The sequence below is a fragment of the Arachis ipaensis genome, chromosome B07, assembly GCF_000816755.2.
Source record: "Arachis ipaensis cultivar K30076 chromosome B07, Araip1.1, whole genome shotgun sequence".
Classification (NCBI taxonomy): domain Eukaryota; kingdom Viridiplantae; phylum Streptophyta; class Magnoliopsida; order Fabales; family Fabaceae; genus Arachis; species Arachis ipaensis.
In genome coordinates, this window is record NC_029791.2 from 51011696 (window position 1) to 51032029 (window position 20334).

Sequence of the window (20334 nt, forward strand, 5' to 3'; positions counted from 1 at the left end):
CACGTTTACAGTGTAAACGAGTAAACGAGGTATATGTATTTATAAATATAAAAATATATTTTTGAAAATAATAAAAAATATTAATAATATCAATAATTCAAACTTTTAGCATGCAATTAGTACTTAAAAAAGTTAGTAGAAGAGATTAAAATAGATATGTTTGATCAATTAGTACTTAGAAAGAGTACATGAAAAATTTTAGATTAAATTATACATCGAATTAGATTGATTTAAATTTAAAAATTAAAAAAACTCTTAGGTATTCAAATTCCATAATGAAAATTATGTTCACATTTTTTATTCGAATCTCCGGATACAGGATATTTGGTCGGTTGGTAGGTGGCATTTGGATACTCTTTATTCTCCTTTATCTCAAAATCTGAAAGGTAATATTCTCTCTTACAATCCAGATGAACAAGCAGGTCTGGAAGTGGGTTGGTATTGGTGTGGGTCTGCTGCCAAAGTCTATGACTCACGCAATGGTTACTTGTGGTTGTGTAAGCAGCTATTTGGTTGGGAGGAGCGGGAGAATTGGCTTTGGCTTTGGCGTCAGCTTGTTCCGGAAAAGCATAAGTTTTTGGTTTGGTTGTTTCTTAAGGAGGCTCTTCCTACTGTAAGTTTTCGCTTTAGAAGAGGGATGTCGTCATCGGATACGTGTCCAAGATGTATTTCTAGCCAGGAATCGGTTTTACATTGTATTCGGGATTGTCCAAAAGCTCAGGTTGTTTGGCATAGGTTGGATATTTCTTGTCATCCTTTGGATTTGAAGAACTGGTTTTTGTATCATATCAGAGAGCATCCATTCAAGTTTTTTTCGGGATTTTGGTGGATATGGAGAGTAAGGAATAATGACATCTTTAATCCTCATGAAACTTGGCTTCCGGGAAAAGTGATTTGTCTGTCATTAACTTCAGAAAAGGAGCTTAGGAATATTTTTGAATTACAACATATGTCCCTTCCCTCTACTCTAAATGGTTTTTGGAATCCCCCATCCATTGGTACTTTTATGATTAATTGTGATGTTAGTTTTTTTGGTTCGGGTGATAGTGTTGATTTTGCTTGTGTTATTAGAGATTGTAATGGGAGTTGGCAAATGGGGTGTTTGGGAATAATTGAGAGTAATAGTATTCTTCAAGGAGAATTGTTTGCCATTTGGAGAGGATGTCTCTTAGCTTGGGATGTGGGTCAACGAGATGTTATTTGTGAGACGGATTGTGTGGAAGCATTTAATCTTGTTACTCAAGATGGTTTTGGGTTTATTGATCCATTAGTACTCAAAATAAGAGATATTATTTATTGGAATTGGCATGTTGACTTTCGTTTGATTATGAGAGATGCAAATATGGTGGCAGATACTATGACAAAGATGGCGATGAAGTTACAACTTTTACATGTGGAGCTTCTTTCACCTTGGGAGGAGTTTAAGAGTAGTCTTAAACGGGACTGTCCCTCTATTTAAACAGTTCTTTGTTTTGTTTGTTTTAAAATTCCATAATGAAAATAAATACGATAATTGTATCTAATCTTAAAAATTGAAAGATGGAAAGCCTTAAAGTTAATAGATAAATAAAATAGAGAAAAAATGATAACTATTTTAATTCTCTCCTCATCCTTTAATTAATAAATACAGTGTGCTAACTCATACAAATTAAAAGATGGGAAGAACGAAGTTGATGCACCATAAATAAAATACAAAAAAATGAGAAGCTGATCTTCTTCTTCCTTTATGGAATGTGTGCCACCAGATATCAATTTTAAGAAATCTTGAGGTTGAGGAAAGAGAGAGTGGCTCAGATGGGGATAACTTCAAATTATTTGTAGAGTAATGATTGGGATGAACTAGGAGTCCCAACTAATTTTCTCCGACTCGACCAAGATTAAATAGGTAAGGTGTCTAGTAGTCCAAAATAAAACCAGAAGCAAACAAGGTGGGTTGCTGCACAAGAGGTTTCGCCCAACTTGATCTTGTCAATGTAATAAATTTTTTCAAGGAATTTCAAAGGAAAGGAAATAATAAAAAGTGAATAGCAAAAATCTCACAATAATCATCTACAATTGAATCATTTGCAATATTCTGTTATCTCTGTTAACAAAAATCTTCATTGAAGGCAGCTGATGGATCCTTATTACCTGCAAATTCGGCAATCAAAAAGTATAGTTCACCATTTGTTTTCTTTTCAAAGGCACATAAGCAAAGGAAGTACACTTTCATGTCTTTCTAATCCAGAAAACCGACGCACTAATGGGAAATTAGTCATCATTTTCTTTAAAAGACACATGCATCGTCAAAATAATTATTAAGATGTTAAAAGGAATTTTCTGGATCATGGATCCTCCTTCAAGACAAAAAGGGGTAAGCTATAGCAAGACCAATTCAAAACATCAGTAAAGGAAGCACAATCTCACTGCTTATTTGTTACGAAAGCGTGGTTCACACCAAAGAGGACCTATCCTCTAAATTTAGCAGAAAGCAGTTGACGACGCTGAAAAGTTCTCAAAAGTCAACCCGTATGCTTCCAACTAAAAATGCACCAAGTACTAGCATAACTTGAACACGCATTTAAAATTTGGCTCTAAACCATTCTTGTTTGATGAAAGACAATTTATTAAGACAATATCATTACAAAAAGTGTGGACATTGGAGGAAAAGGGTCCATGTTAATGCAAAATGAAAAATCCAACAATTAGGTAATCAAAAAACATCAAAGCAGCAATGCTAGATACCAAGCTAAATGTTTAAGTGTTAACCAATTCTTGACATCGCCTTGTAGATTAACCTTGAGTAAAATGTAAAAAATTCAATATAAGCACCGTTCACAAACAACTAACCTGTACTTGGCATATTCAGCCTCAAGAAATCCCACTAGTACAGGGCACTTCATACCTTGACTAACAAAAATAAGCTGCTTCCATTTGAATCTCTCGGGGTCGATCAGGTACTGCAAAGCTTGGGAATGCAGGAATCTGCCATGGAAATTTTGAAAAGAATATAGCTAAACCAAGATATTTAAGGACATCTATTGATACAATTATGCATCAATGAACCTAAGCACACCATATTTTCCTTGTAGAAATTAGGAGGCTATTTATTAAAATGACTTAGGAGGATGTATCATTTTCCATATATTTATGGGGCAGATCTTAATATTGGAAAATCCTAGTCAAATCAAAATTTTCAGGGTTCTTAGAATAGAAAGCAGTTAATGTAGATAACTTCTATCAAAAATCTCAAGAATATTTTACTGTTGTTCATAATATATTCCCAAGTGATGGATGTATTTTTGGGATAATGAGTTCATTATAGTCAGGTGATATGGAGTGTTATTTGAATGTTCAATCTTGGAAACTGGAGATTTTAAATACCAGAGTCATAGAAGAAGTCACAACTCAAACAGATTCAACCCTTCCACTCAGCAACAAAAAAGATCAGCTGAACTTCACAAATTAAGTAAACCATTAACGTAACTGCGGCAACCACAGATAGTTGATTACATAATTAAACAACTAGGACCATATAACATTTGCACAAGTCATCTTCCAAATTACACATTAGGAACACGCCTTTTCACATATAAGTTATTTACTGAATTCTGCACAAGGGCATGTGTGAAAACAGTTATATATTTTTTCTTTGTTTAATATGTTAAAAACCTCTTTTTTTTTTTTAAGTAAAAAGAATCTTTTAAAAAATGATGGCTGTTAGAAACAATAGATTGAGAGAATAATATGAAAAGTGTATTATTGAGTGTGATCAAAAGTACAATATACAAGGGGTATTTATAGGTGTTAAATGAATCAGAGTAATAAAGGCATAGAATCCTATAATTAATATACAGATATACTATATAAATATAGACGATACTAATTGGTCTAAATTGATGCTAATGATTCTCTAACATCCCCCCCTCAAACTCAAGTGGGAGCTAAGATACCAACTTGAGTTTGGATAACAAAGTCCGGAAACGAGTCGGGTGATGAGCTTTCGTGAAGATATCAGCAGTCTGATCTAGTGTTCCAACAGCAATGAGACGGACAGAATCAATAAGGATACGTTGCCGAACAAAGTGACAATCAATCTCAATGTGTTTGGTGCGTTCATGAAACACATCATTATGGGCGATCTGAATAGCACTGCGGTTATCACAAAAAACATCAGTAGGGGACGACTGAGGAGCACCCAGATCTTCGAAAAGCCAACGAACCGAGATAACTTCTGCAGTGGTGTTAGCGAGGGAACGGTACTCAGCTTCTGTGCTTGAGCGAGCAGTGAACGTTTGCTTCTTAGCACGCCAAGAAATGAGAGCGTCGCCAAGAAACAAACAGTAACCAGTAGTAGAACGACGATCAGTGGGATCACCAGCCCAATGAGCATCGGAGTAAGCCTGAAGAGACAAAGAGGAATGGGCAGAAAAATAAAGGCCATGAAATAGAGTGCCTTTGATGTAGCGAAGAATGCGAAGAACTGCCGCATAGTGAGTAGTACGAGGAGCTGACAAGAATTGGCTAAGTACATGAACCGGATAGGCGATGTCTGGTCGGGTGATAGTTAAGTAGACGAGACCGCCAACTAACTGTCGATAGAGAGTCGGATTATCCAAAACAGTGCCATCCATAGGGATAAATCGAACATTAGGCTCAAGAGGAGTAGACTCAGTGCGACTATCTGTAATCCCAGCGCGAGCAAGAAGATCTGAAGCATACTTAGCCTGAGAGAGATAGATGCCATCATCGGTGGAGATGACCTCGAGACCAAGAAAATAGCTGAGAGAACCAAGATCTTTCATCTCAAAGGTACGGTGAAGTAAGGCCTTGAGATCAGAGATACCATCAACATCATCCCCAGTAATGATCATGTCATCAACATACAAAAGTAGAAGAATAACTCCACGTTCGCTTTTACGAATGAAGAGGGCATTCTCATGAGGGCTAGAAGTAAAACCAAGACTGCATATGGTAGTACTGAACTTGTCAAACCATTCACGAGGTGCTTGCTTAAGTTCATAAAGTGCCTTGCGAAGGAGACAAACCTTATTAGAAGGACAAGGATATCCCAGAGGTGGTTTTATATAGACTTTCTTTTTCAAATCCCCATTAAGAAATGCATTTTTCACATCCATCTGACTGAGAGACCATTTTTTAACCACGGCAATGGCAAGAAGAGCTCTAACAGACGAAAGACGAGCGACATGAGCAAAAGTCTCTTCATAATCAATACCATACTCTTGCGTACAACCTTGAGCAACCAAGCGGGCCTTATAACGGTCAATAGAGCCATCAAAGCGAGTCTTGATCTTGTATACCGATCTACTGCCCACAACTTCCTGATCAGAAGGAGGATCAACCAAGTCCCAAGTGTGTGCTTTTTCAAGTGCCTGTATTTCTTCCTGCATTGCTTGTTGCCAATTTGGGTTTGAGGAGGCTTCTCTGAATGACTTAGGTTCATGTTGATGAAGGATAGTAGAAAAGCAATGATAATCAAGAAGATGAGGAGGTGGATTCCTTACTCTAGAAGAACGAGCGGGAGGAGGAGACATGACGGTAGGAGCAGGATCATCGTCCGGTCTGGAATCATCGAAAGATGGAGAAGGCGGAAGAACAGGAGGCTGTGGAGGGTCAAGTATTTTGTATGTCTTAATTTTAATATATATATTTTTAACTATATTTTATAAATAAAGGAGAATTAATTTACTTATCTCCAATTTTTACTAAATTGGTATTTAACTAAAAATTATTTAAAGATTATTAATTAAAAGATATTTTTAAAGATGGATACGTTATATTTAATTTGATATTTACTATTATCTTACTTTCTATTTATTTCATAAAATTACACTACTATCTCTATTCTTAAAAAAAAAATACCTAAACTAAAACTCTAACCTAATCCTAATTTTATCTGAACCTAATTTTTACCCTAACCCTCTAACACACAAACAGCACCCACACCCCACGCTTCACCCACGGCTCACCTTCACACACATGCAGATACCCACACCCACAAAAAGAAGAAAGAAAAATAAAAGAAAAGGGAAGAGGGAAGGGGACCAAAGAAGGAAGGAGAGGGGGAGAAAGGAAGGCGGCGCGGTGGGTGTCACTGCCACCGTCGCTGCTGCTGTTGACAGAAAGAGATCCAATATAAGGAAAGGAAGAGAAGTTGTGCCGTCGCTACTCCACGCCTCACCGCCACCGTTGCGCCGTCATCGGACCTTGGAGGAAGACCACGCCGCCGAACCGTCATTGAGCAGTCGTTGAGCAACCGAACCGCGAGGAGAGGAAGACGCGCGGGAAAGAGAGAACCACGACCAGTCCAGCCGCCGTGTCCAGTCGTCGTTCCGTCGTCACCGCCGTAGCTGGGTCGCCGGGAGAAGGAGAACCCGACACGAAGAAGGTGAAGAGCCACTATGGTTCGTTGCTCCCAGCTCGCTCTCACCACTGCCTGTGCGCCGTTCATGCTGCCGCCGAGGATCCCGTCGCCGTCGGATCTGTCGCGTCACCGTTGAGGGAGCTCGTCACTGCCGTGCTTCCATCAGCGCCGTGGATCTGCCTCATCGCCAGAGTCACGTCACTGTTGCGAACCGCCGCCGTTCTGACAATTGGAAGCTGCCATCGGGCCTTTGCCTTCTTGGTGAGTGTTTTTATTTCCAGAACCTTTGAAAATTAGTATTTCAATATAGGTTGTTAGAGATTCTGAGCTGTTGATACCTTAGGGATTCGGTTCTGGTGATTGCATGTAAAAAATTAAGGTTGTTGCTGAGCCATTGAAGCCCTGGCCACTGTCGGAGCTACTGCCGGTTAAGTTTGGGGTGGCTGACGCGTCGTTCTTTTATTCCAGTAAGTGTCTCTACCCCGGGATCCTCGCCTTTGGTTTTCTGATATGTGTTTTGAGGTTTCCACGATATTGATGTTTTAGGGATTAGAAACTGAGGTCGCACGTCACGTTTGAGGCTGTTCTGCTTTTAAGGAAGCAAACAGAGCTGAGGTTTTAGTTGCATTGATTTTGGGTCAAGAGAAAAGGAATTTCTTGAGGCATTTGGATTGTGGTTTGAACGTGTCGAGGTAGGGGTCTTTTCAAAGAACTTAATTTTATGATTTGGAGTTGTTATAAATGAATATTAATGTGATAAATGTACTTTTGGTGATTGCATAAGCCTTATGTATTGTTGGGCTGTTTTGTGATGAACGTATTTGTGGTTGGATTGGATTGTTGTTTGATTTGGTTATATGGTTGGTTGCTGAAATATTTCATTACAATTTTGGAAAACGAGTTGGTTCATTGAAAATAGATTGAGTTTAGATTTGATTTCTTGAATTATAAGAAGGATATGAATTTTCGAAATTAGTCTGATTTTAAACTGATTTGGTTTTGAACCCGTGGAAGGGATTGTATACTGGTTTGGTTGGGACCTGAAACGGGTGGCAAAGTCCGAATTTTAGGGGAGATGCTGCCGAAATTTTATGAAATTCAAGATTTTGTTTTCAAATATGATTTAGAAAAGGATTGGATTCGAGAGGTTCTATTGTTTGGTTCTCGATTTATTAGGAAACAGGTGATTCAAGTTTAATCTTTTAAGGAAAGCATATGTTTTAAGTTTGATTTAAACATGAGGGGACCTATGTTTTGCGGTTTGGTCAAAGAAGTACCTTTGGAAGATTTTTAGCAGATTTTAAAGAAAATTGAACTTTGATTACTTAATTTTGCATTGCTTTTGAAGTATTCTTTAAGTTTTAACTAAACAAATCTGAGCCTTTGGGAAAGTTTCCGATTTAAGAATGAAAAGAAATTGGGTTTTTGGACTTAAATAATGTTGGTTTTGAAACCGGTTCGGAACTTTTGGCCTACATGCCTTGGTTTTGGTCTTAAGTCTCCATTTTAAATGATTTCAGTTTGAGTAATTATAATTCCGAGGATTTCTAAAGAGTTTAAGAAGTGAGGCAGGTTATTCTTCCCTAGAGTCTTGTGTCTTCTCAAAGAAAGTTCCGTTTTAAGGTGATGATTGAAAGTCTCTTGGAAGTTTTGTAAAATGTTATATTTAGTGACTAAGATTTGAAAGAGAATTGATTTTGAGGAAAAGTTGAATTATGAGTTTGAAGAGATTTGAGAAATAGAAAGTGACTTATGGCTTGAATAATGATTGGTTTGATATGAATTGTTAATGAAATGCAGAAATAATGATGGATGAATGATTATGAATAAATATATGTGGCTTCCACACATTTATCAGAGATACGAGTTTCCCTGGGTAAAGTACCGTGGCTTGCCACCACGTGTTCCAGGTTGAATCTCGATACTCTGTTGACCCTACGTCGTAAGGGTGACCGGACACGTATAAATTTTTGGGTATGGATAGCCCCCAGTGAGTGATTTGAATGATGTATGAATGTAAAATCTATGCATAGACTCATGGGGATGCGCGACGGGAGACAGTCTAACATTTTCAGACTTGTCGGGTTGGCTGGATAACCGACAGATGAGCTCATTAGCCATAGGACAGGCATGCATCATATGCATTTATATGACATTGTTTGGGTGTGCAAATTGTAATTGCTTTGCCTATGTGAATAGTTATGTATAATTGCTAATTGCTCTACTTGATATAACTGCTTGATTGTGTTTGAATCTTCTTACTTGTGTTTGTGACTGAAAATTGGTTGGATTGTGATGAATTAGTTGTTGGTTGAGTTGCTTGGGCCTAGGGCCATGGTTGATTATGAGATGAGATGAAAACTGTGTTTGGTTTGTGCTTTTGGGTTAGAAAAGTATGAAAGATTAAACTGGTTCAACATAGACTTAATGAACCTATGCTTGGAACAGTTTGGTCATTCATGTTGTCTAAGAAAAACTTTTAAAAAGGCTTTTAGATTTCTGAGAAGTTAACAGCTTTCCCTTTTAGAAAGGATTTCGGATTTTGAATGTTAAATCTTTGGTTTTGAAAAGAAGCATAAGGCAGTTATTAATCACTGTACCTTAAAAACGGTTTTATTTACGTATCTTATTATAGCAATTCTGTAACCCTATAGTGAGAATCATTTCGAGGACGATGTTCTCACAACCCTACAGGTTTTTCCCTTTTCAAGATATGGACGACGAAGCTTCAGAAGAGTTATATTCGTTTTCTGTTTATTCGACATTATTTTGTATGATCTTAGTTTTTATTTTTCCCTCGCCTTTATTTCTAGTGCGTTTTGCAAGAGGGATAGGAGTTTTGATGTGTCATGCTTGTAATATTAATAATATGTAGATATATCTATATATATCTTTTGTAAGTATTGTGGTTTGTTTTGTAAATCTGGTTGTATATTATCAGATAAGAAGCCTCTTGAGCGGTTATACGGTTTAATTGTTTAAACAAGCTCATATTTTAGCACTAAATATTTCAAGAGTCGTCGTAATACCCGAGCTATCAGAGTGGCGCAGTCGGAAGTGTGACTTTTGATAGTTAGGGTGTTACATTATGGTATCAGAGCAGTTCTTCCTGTAGAGCCTAAGGAATGGACCGATTATACTTCATTTGCATACTCTGAGCGTCTGTCATGTAGTAGGTCTTGTTCGGATAACAAGAATTAGAGCTTTATGCACATGACTGTCTATTGATTAATGTTGTTAGCCTATCATTGCATACTTCTTGGTATTAAGTTTGGCCGTCTTAATATTAGTGACTTATGTATATGAAAGCACTAATGGGTTATCATAGACGATATGCGAGTTGTAGGAAACGCGAATCGCGGGTTTTGGGAATGTTAGAAATTAATTCTCTAGGTTACTCGGCTATGTGTCTGGTTTTCTGCTGAAGTCATGTGACGTGTTCTTTCATGGTTTATCTTGAATTTCTTGTTTGCTATTTTCTTTTGGGAAGTAGTTTGATTGTTCCAACCCTCCTCCTCTGTTCATATACTTTCTCCTTTGATTCCAACTGCATATGTCTGCCTAACGTCCTTGGTGTGTTTGCCTTCCTTTGTTTAAACTCTTTTCTTGATCCATATATTCTTTGGTCTTATTGATTCCGTGTATGCTTTTAAGCTCCTATTCCGAGTTCTTTTTAAAGAAATTGTGATTTAACTTATCTCTTACTTGACTATATCTACAACCATCATTCTTAAAGCCTTTATAAAATCATTTTTGATTCAGTATAACCTTCTCCAAATAAAACTTTGAATTTTTTTTTTGAATTTGGTTTAGCATAACACGTTAATTAAGCATTCTTTACTCTTTTGAAAATGTTGGATTCATATCTTCCCTTTCAAGGATGGACCAATTCCTTTTTGAGCTTTTCACTTCTATGGATGTCATATTTTATTCTGTATTTAATTACTCTCTTACTTTTGTAAACGTCATCGTTAGTCTTAATTTTCCTTCTCTTATGAATCTCACACTCATCTGAGTTGACTTTGTTTCCATCTAATGCACCGTTTGCCCTCTTAATTGTCACTCTTTAGTCAAAGGTTCTTTCTTGAGAATTTTCTATTAATTGAGTTGTCTTTTCTTGCGCATTTTGTATTCCTTTGGATCAATTGAAAACTTGTTTGATATTTCAAGCCTAGTGAATTTTGTTTAAATTTCCTTGATTTAAAGATCCTTTCCCATATGGGCTGATTTCTTTTTAAGTGCACCTTCATCTTAAATATTCCCGTGAAAGTGGTAATTTCAAGTATACTTTCGGAGTCTTATTTTGAACTATTTTGAAGATGTTTTGAATTCTTTTTGAAGAAGTTTCAAATTAAAATTTTCTTGCTTGATTGTAACTGAAAGCCATTTATTAAATTTTGATAAAATTGTTTTGACTTAGCGTACACTTCTTTATGTGAAATTCTAAAAATCTTATCGTGCGTACGCGGAACCCTGCTTTTGATAAAAGTGTGTTTACGGAAATTTTTACCTCGGATTTTTCTTTTCTAAATAAAGTTTGACTTCTTCTATCTTTGTTATAACCTTTACACACATTTGATTGAATAAGAGCTTTGAGAAAATTTTCAACAAACTTTTAATTTTCTTTCGAGTTTTATGCATACTTTTGGTTAAGTTGTGCACCTAACTACCTTTCTAAATATTTGAGAAAATAATTTGCTTTTAGTCAAGCTAATGTTCATTTTGTTTTAAAAACTCTACATAATCTATTTCAACATGAAATTTGCATTAAAGTGATGCCACATTCATACTCTTGTTATTCTTTTGCAAAATGTTGGTTGCGCCTTTTCTTTGAGAATGTGAAATGGGTTTTGAAAAAGTTTCTATTCTTTATGAGCAATGCGTTCGAAGGTACTCTTAATCCTAACTCAAGTCTTATAAACTTTGTCTTGAGTTTAAGGCATTCTTCTTCTATAAACTTCACACTTCTTTGATTCAACTTGATTTTGTTCAAATTACAACACTACTTTTCTTTTATTATTCCCATCGGATTTCATTGATTCGGGAGTCATTCTTGAGATTGCCAAACTAATTTTCTTTCTGGCACTTTTCACTCCTTGTGCATCCCTGATTACTTGTGATCTCAACAATCCTTTCAAGCTCTTGTGGATTTTGTCTTTGTCGTTTGTCATTTTCCAAGGTCTTGTATACTTCTGAATAAGCGCGAGAATTGCTGTAGTGTCACGTGTGACATTTAGGTATAGTAAGTGATACATTAGTTCTTTAAGAAGTGGTCTATGGATATAGAAGGTGAAGCGGTAAGTGTGCAATGTTATCAAGAGCGTGGTAGTTTCTTCCTCGTAAAAATTTGTGGATGTTAGGCTTGTGACAGGTTATAGGTTTCTGAAGTGACTAATGAAGTTGGGAAGTTAAAGCTCTGAAGTTGGTACAAAGTCTATGCGCAGACGTTATCCTGTTTGTTCAAGTCAACCTGTTTTCAAACCTTTGCCACCTAGATACCCCTTTGTTTTTGCAAACACCTAACTAGAACACTTGCACCTACTTGTGCTTCAAGTGATACATATATATGCCAAGACCTCTGATTTTCTAAAGTATACAAAAGTAAAGTATTTAAAACTATTTTAGTATTTTGTATATTAAGTTAATTTTCGAGGACGAAAATTTTTATAAGTGGGGTAGGATGTAAGACCCCTAATTTTTAAAAGTTATCAATAAATTATTTATGATGTATTATATTTATTTAAGACTATTTTATAAAGGAGAATTAATTTACTTATCTTCAATTTTTACTAAATTGGTATTTAACTGAAAATTATTTAAAGATTATTAATTAAAAGGTATTTTTAAAGATGGATACATTATATTTAATTTGATGTTTACTATTATCTTACTTTCTATTTATTTCATAAAATTACACTACTATCCCTATTCTTAAAAAAAATACCTAAACTAAAACCCTAAGCTAATCCTAATTTTATCTAAACCTAATTTTTACCCTAACCCTCTAACACACAAACAGCACCCATATCCCACACTTCACCCACGGCTCACCCTCACACACATGCAGATATCCACACCCACAAAAGGAAGAAAGAAAAATAAAAGAAAAGGGAAGAGGGAAGGGGACCAAAGAAGGAAGGAGAGGGGGAGAAGGGAAGGCGGAGCAGTGGGTGTCATTGCCACCATCGCCGCTGCTGTTGACAGAAAGAGATCCAAGATAAGGAAAGGAAGAGAAGCTGCGCCGTCGCTACTCCACGCCTCGCCGCCACCGTTGCGCCGTCATCGGACCTTGGAGGAAGACCACGCCGCCGAACCGTCCTTGAGCTGTCGTTGAGCAACCGAACCGCGAGGAGAGGAAGACGCGCGGGAAAGAGAGGACCACGACCAGTCCAGCTGCCGTGTCCAGTCGACGTTCCTTCATTACCGCCGTAGCTGGGTCACCGGGAGAAGGAGAACCCGACACGAAGAGGGTGAAGAGCCACTGTGGTTCGTTGCTCCCAGCTCACTCTCACCACTGCCTGTGCGCCATTCATGCTGCCACTGTTCTGTTCGCTGCCGCTGAGGATCCCGTCGCCATTGAGGGAGCTCGTCACCGCCGTGCTTCCATCAGCACCGTGGATCTGCCTCGTCACCAGAGTCACGTCACCGTTGCGAACCGCCGCCGTTCTGACTATTGGAAGCTGCCATCGGGCCTTTGCCTTCTTGGTGAGTATTTTTATTTCCAGAACCTCTGAAAATTAGTATTTCAATATAGGTTGTTAGAGATTCTGAGCTGTTGATACCTTAGGGATTCGGTTCTGGTGATTGCATGTAAAAAATTAAGGTTGTTGCTGAGCCATTGAAGCCCTGGCCGCTGTCGGAGCTGCTGCTGGTTAAGTTTGGGGTGGCTGGCGCGTCATTCTTTTATTCCAGTAAGTGTCTCTACCCCGGGATTGTAACACCCTACCATACAGAGTCTTATGCTTAAGTCATAATTCAGAGATTATAAATTTGATCATAATCATGATCCATATCCATCACCCTCACTGGTGAATATTTATGGGGGTGAGCTCATCCGGGGCTTTCACAGTGCCCAGCCACCCTGACGACATAGGGTCAAAAGAGCTTCGAGTCTCAATCTGGAGCACGTTGTGGCTAGCCACTGCTTCCTCCCAGGGAAACCCTCATCTCCGATAGTGGAAGTGCAAACATTCACAATTCATTCAACAGCATATATGCACTTATACTTAGCCATAATCATGGCTCCGTCGTAACACGGCAATGATCCAGTCATCCGGCTCACGGTTAAATCCATAACCAGCCAATTCATTAATAATTACGGCCCTTCGGCCCATGGCATAACAAGCACTTCCACCGCCATCCTCCGCAACTCACATAATCATCTTTGATCCTCATTGATCATTCATTTTTCCCTTGCTTCACTCGCAAGTTACCACATTCACTAGCTCCTTGTCTCATTGCTAGGCATATCATAATGATTTAAGACATAAGTGGTGAGATCGGAGGCTTAGAAGTATGAAATTTGGCCTTTAAAACTCAAAAATCAACTTTGGGATGAAAACAGGGCCACGCGTACGGGCACCCCACGTGCACGCGTGGATGGCCACAAAACTCATTGACGCGCAAGCGTCATACGCGCGGATTGAAAAATAGCCAAACAACGCGCAAGCGTCAGCCACGCGTACGCGTGGGTGCTCTTGCGCCCCAGGCACAAAACTGGCACAACTCTGGCACAACTCTCGGGAAAATAGCTGGGCATTTGGTACAGCGCATCGATGCGCCCGCGCACACCACGCGCACACGTGGATGGTGCTTTCTTGAAGAACGGCGTGTACGTGCCAAGTGCGCCTACGCGCGGAGGGTCATTCTGCTAAAAATTTTCTAAGTTAAAAGCTGCAGAATTCACAGATTCAACCCCCAATCTTCCGACGGACATAACTTTGTCATTTTAAATCGTTTTCCGCCCGTTCTTCCAACAGCATGGACATGCCGGATCCAATTTCATTTCTAAACAAGTTTGGTACAAAATGGGGATCCGTAGTCCAAGTTATGTCCCGTCAAAATATGCCCAAAAACCATATTTTCATACAAAACCACAAGGTGCCATTTTCAAAACAAGCCATTTTCAACTCTTTTCAAAATCAACCAAAACATGCCAATTTCAACCCTTTTTGAAATCAATCAAAATGTACCAAAATCAACATCAAGTCATCCTCAACTCACACATTGACACTTTACCAAAATTCCTAAAACCACCATCCAACCATTTTAACACTTCTCAATCAAATGGCTAAAGGACAAACACAATATCATGTCATACATCCTTCCTCATCCCAATTTTCAATAATACATTTCCAATCAGCCATCATGATACATAATCATCATCATACTCACCATCAACATGGTACCACCCACCAATTCAACCTCAATCATTCATCAAGCATATATCACAATCTGTATTTTCTCATATATCACACAATCAAGGCATCAATATTCATAATCACATATATGATCACATCATATATCTCAACCATTCAACAACATCATCAATTCAATGCCTATCTTAGGGCCTCTAGCCTATGTATTTCCTACCACATTACATATTAGATACAAAAAACCGAGACCATACCTTAGCCGATTTCCCAAGCTCAACCGGAGCACTTCCAAACCACTTGTCCACAAGTCCTCTAGGTCTCAACACCTCCAAGAACAGATTTTTACCACCAAAAATCCCTTTTCAAGCTTTCCAAGGTCTCAATCAAGCCCCAATATTCACATATACACAACCTAAGCCACAATCATCATACCCATACACAACATCTCAATACCCAAACATCATAGAACAACAAATTACACTAGGATTGAGAATCTTACCACACCCAAGGTCCAAGGAGACAAGATTAACCTTCTCCTTCAAGAGAGTTGGGTCCTATAACATCAAAGAGCCCAAAATCTCAACATTTTTGCTCATAAAACTCGAAATCAAGGCTGGAAATTCGAAGAGAAAAACGTGGCTTACCTCAAGATTTATTGTATGGGTTTTGTAGAGCTCTCCACGATGAATACGTGGCCATAAACGGTGCGGCAATCGGAGCTCTAGATCAAAAGTTATGGTGGTTTGAAGATCAAGTGAGAGATAGAAGTTTGAGAGAGTGTTCTTCCCCTCCCTCACTCCATTTCAGCGTGTGTGTGTAACAAATGAGGAGAGAGAGTGCTGAAAACTAGGGTTTTAGTTTAGTTTAGTTGGGCCAAGGGCCCACTTTGGGTCCGGTTGGCCCGGTTTGGCCCGTTCGGTCCAATCTTGGTCCGATTTCTATAAAATTGGTACCAAAATTCTCGTCTCAATCTCCTCTATCATATTAAGCCATAAAAATCACATTTTTGGCTTTCTAGAATAAATTCTCATTTATGGGTTAATTAGCCATTAATTAACCGGGTTTTTACATTCTACCCACCTAATTGGGAATTTTGCCCACAAAATTCAAATTCAATTACCTGAGAATAAATGCGGATAATCCGATCGCATCTCCGACTCAAGTTCCCAAGTGTGTTCCTCAACACCGCCTCGACTCCATGCCACCTTGACTAATGAAACCTCTTTCCCACGCAACCGTTTGATACTAGTATCATCAATTCTGACTGGAGCTACTGAAAGCGTCAAATCTTCCCTTAACTGAACCGGTTCAGGTTCTAACACATGGCTAGCATCAGGAGTGTACTTCCGAAGCTGCGACACGTGAAACATGTCGTGCAGGTTCGAAAGATGAGGTGGTAGAGCCATCCGATATGCCACCGGTCTAACCCTTTCCAGGATCTGAAATGGACCGATGTACCGAGGATTCAACTTCCTTGCTTTAATCGCCCTACCTACTCCCGTGGTTGGAGTAACCTTAAGGAAAACATGATCTCCTTCCTCAAATTCCAAGGACTTTCGTCTCTGATCGGTGTAACTCTTCTGGCGACTCTGCGCCGTAAGCATCCTATCTTGGATTTTCTTGACTTGTTCAGTGGTCTCAGCTATCATCTCCGGCCCCAACAAGCCTTTCTCTCCAGCTTCATACCAACATAGCGGAGATTGACATTTTTTCCCATACGAAGCCTCATACGGAGCCATTCCGATACTCGCATGGTAACTATTATTGTATGCAAACTCCACTAACGGCATATATCGATCCCAACTCGCCGGCTGGTCCAGAACACAAGCTTTCAACATATCCTCTAGTGTTTGGATCGTCCTCTCGGATTGACCATCTGTTTGAGGATGGTAAGCCGTACTCAAGCTTAGTCGGGTTCCGAAAGTTTTCTGAAATGCACCCCAAAACCTCGAAGTGAAGCAAGGATCTCTATCAGAGATTATAGTAGCTGGTACGCCATGAAGTCTCACAATCTCCTTTATGTACAACCGTGCTAGTTCCTCAAGGGTGTAAGTCATCCGAATGGGTAAAAAGTGGGCTGATTTCGTCAGTCGATCCATAATCACCCAGATAACATCAAAACCAGTCCTAGTCCTTGGCAATCCTGACACAAAGTCCATTGCAATACTTTCCCACTTCCATTTCGGAACCTCTAAAGGTTGCAACATTCCGGAAGGTCTTTGATGTTCAATCTTTACCTTTTGACAGGTTAAGCACTTTGAAACATATTCTGCCACATCATTCTTCATACCTGGCCACCAAAACATCACTTTTAAATCATGGTACATCTTAGTACTTCCCGGGTGAATGGAGAATCCGCTTTTGTGTGCCTCCTTTAAGATATCTTGCCTCAAAGTACCAACATCCGGCACAATGATCCTACCCTTGAATCTCCATAACCCATCTTTTTCTTCCGACACTCTCCACTGTTTTCCTTGCTCGATAGTCGGTAATACCTTCCATAACGCTTCATCATTTTCATGAGCCTTTAGAAGTTCAGACTTAAAGTCACTTGAGATTTCTAATCGGCTCAAACACAAAGTTCTAGATACTTCTTGAGCACCAATTTTCAGAATCTCGAATCTCTTGAGCAACTTCTCCTCTTGAAGCATCATCCAAGCCGCATATAACGACTTCCAACTTAACGCATCCGCCACTACATTCGCCTTTCCCGGATGGTAATTCAACTTAAAGTCGTAGTCCTTCAATAATTCCATCCACCTTCTCTGCCTCATATTAAGCTCTTTCTGATCAAAGAGATATTTCAAGCTCTTGTGATCGGAGAAGACTTGGAACTTAACCCCATAGAGGTAATGCTTCCATACCTTCAAGGCAAACACAACCGCAGCGAGTTCCAAATCGTGCGTAGAGTAACTAACTTCATGAGGTCTCAACTAGCGTGAGGCATACGCCACCACATTATGATGCTACCTCAGCACGCACCCTAGACCCTTTAGTGAGGCATCACAGTACACCGTAAACGGTTTGTTCAGCTCAGGTAACACCAACACAGGTGCAGTGGTGAACTTTTTCTTCAACGCCTGAAAGCTCTCCTCACACTCAGGAGTCCAAACAAATGGTGTGTCCTTGCGGCTTAACTTTGTCAATGACAATGCTAATTGCAAAAAACCTTTGATGAATCTTTAGTAATAGCCAGCTAAGCCCAGAAAACTCCTTATCTCAGTTACTGTAGTTGGTTGCTTCCAATCTATCACAGCCTCCACCTTAGCTGGATCTACAACTATCCCCTTCTTACTCACCACGTGACCCAAAAACTTTACCTCACTCTTCCAAAACTCACACTTAGATAGTTTCGCATAGAGTTTCTTCTCATTTAGGATCTGCAACACAATCCTCAAGTATTCCGCATGCTCTTCTTCAGTCTTGGAATAAATTAGTATGTCGTCAATGAAGACAACAACGAATTTATCCAGAAACGGACGGAACACTCTGTTCATATAATCCATGAATACTGCAGGAGCATTCGTCAACCCAAAATACATTACAGTGTACTCGTAATGACCATAACAAGTCCTGAAAGCGGTCTTAGGGATATCCTCACCTCTCACCCTTATCTGGTGATAACCGGATCACAAATCGATCTTGGAGAAAACCCAAGCTCCTTGTAACTGATCCATGAGATCATCAATTCTCGGCAATGGGTACTTATTCTTTATCGTGACCTTGTTCAGCTGCCTGTAATCTACACAGAGCCGCATACTCCCATCTTTCTTCTTTACCAGTAACACTGGAGCACCCCACAGGGAAACACTTGGTCGGATAAAGTTCTTACCCAACAAATCCTCTAACTGAGACTTTAGCTCGGCCATCTCTAACGGTGACATTCTATAAGGAGCACTTGAGATTGGTCCCGCCCCAGGCACCAATTCAATAGCAAACTCGACCTATCGGTTAGGTGGAAATTCATCAATGTCATCGGGAAACACCTCCGGAAACTCACATACCACCGGAATCTTTTCCAACCTTTGATCATCACCCGAAACACCCGCGGTTAATAACAGAATACCCTGACATTCGATTCTGGAACAGTTCACCATCATCGAATTCAAGTAATAATTATTCACCACGACCGGTCCTCCTGTATCTTCTGGCATAAAGTACACCGACTTTGTAGAACAATCAAACAGGACATGGTTCTCAGATAACCAGTCCAATCCCAAGATAAGGTCAAGACCGATCATCGGTAAGCAGATTAAATTATGGACAAAATCACGCTGCTTGAACCTAAACAAAACTTTCGGGCATCCTAGCCTAGTTACCATGGCCTCATGGGTAGCATTATACACTTTTAGGTCATAACCTAAGGTTACGATCTTCAATCCTAACTCACGGGCTTTCTCAAATGCAATGAATGAATGCGATGCTCCCGAATCAAATAAAGCATTTAAAGTTTGACCAGTTATTTCACAGTTACCTTGGATAAGTGCCTCAGATCCCTCAGCACCTATAGCTGAAGTAGTGAACACCCGACCAGTCTGATGTGCTTTCCCAGCATCTTGTTTCTGCTTCTCCGGACAATTTGCGACTTTATTCCCCGCCTTTCCACAATTGTAGCACAAACCCCATCCGGCCTTGCATGGTGCTCCCGGATGGTGACTTTCACACCTAGTACAAGCTTGATCATTCTGAGGCTGCTTTCCAAATCTTTTCCCTTGGGAGTTGTTGTTGTTGGGCCTCCTAAAAGAACCTCCCCTCTTGAAAGGTGGACCTCTAGGTGCAAGGCTCTTCCCTCGGTTCTGTGGGAATGATCCCTTGTGACTCCCTCTCTCAACAGCCACCTTCTTCACGTACTCTTCAGTAACTCTACACTTGTTCACCAACTCGGAGAAAGTTCTAGTCTCCATTGGTCCCACTGAGCTGAAAATATCACTCCGGAGTCCTCCTTCATACTTAACGCACTTCCATTCCTCATATTCCACCAGAGTCCCTTGACACATACGAGAGAATCTGAACAGCTCCTCAAACTTGTCAGTATACTCAGATATGGACATAGTACCCTGCTTCAGCTGCAATAATTCAAGCTCCTTGGCCGTCCTAGCAGAAGTCGAAAAGTACTTCTTATAGAACTCCTCTTGGAAGACATCCCAGGTGATATAATCGCCACCCTGCTGCAGGAGGCATCGGATTCCTTGCCACCAATGCGACGCTTCCCCAGTGAGCAAATAGGTAGCAAACTCCACACGCTGCCCTTCAGGTACCACCTGCGCTTGCAGTGCTCGTTCCATGGCCTGAAACCATGTATCGGCCTCAGTCGGGCTAGTGGTTCCCTTGAACTTAGGTGGATTAACCTTCAAAAAGTTTGCCAGTGTCATTGGGCCCTGAACTCCACCTCCGTCATTACCATGGTTGTTCATCTGTTGACCAAGAGCCTCAGCAGTAGCTTGCATAGCAACAGTCATGTTCTCCAACGCAGTCATAAAGTTCACCGGGTCATTAGGGTTAATCTCTGGTGCACGAGCATTCGTATTACCTCTCCCACGGCCTCTACCGCGTCCACGAGGTGCCATCTGGTTCCTATACACACCAAACAATCGA

General features: G+C 39.8%; 1 long non-coding RNA gene across 2 annotated transcripts; it reads right to left on the bottom strand.

Annotated features, from left to right (window-relative positions):
* On the bottom strand, positions 1732-3684 carry LOC110264198. Of its 2 annotated transcripts, XR_002349923.1 has the most exons (3): positions 3364-3684; positions 2830-2964; positions 1732-2130 (listed from the first exon to the last, which is right to left on the bottom strand). It is a non-coding gene; the product is annotated as an uncharacterized LOC110264198 (long non-coding RNA). The 2 variants fall into 2 exon arrangements; XR_002349922.1 differs by having other exon boundaries at positions 2830-3684.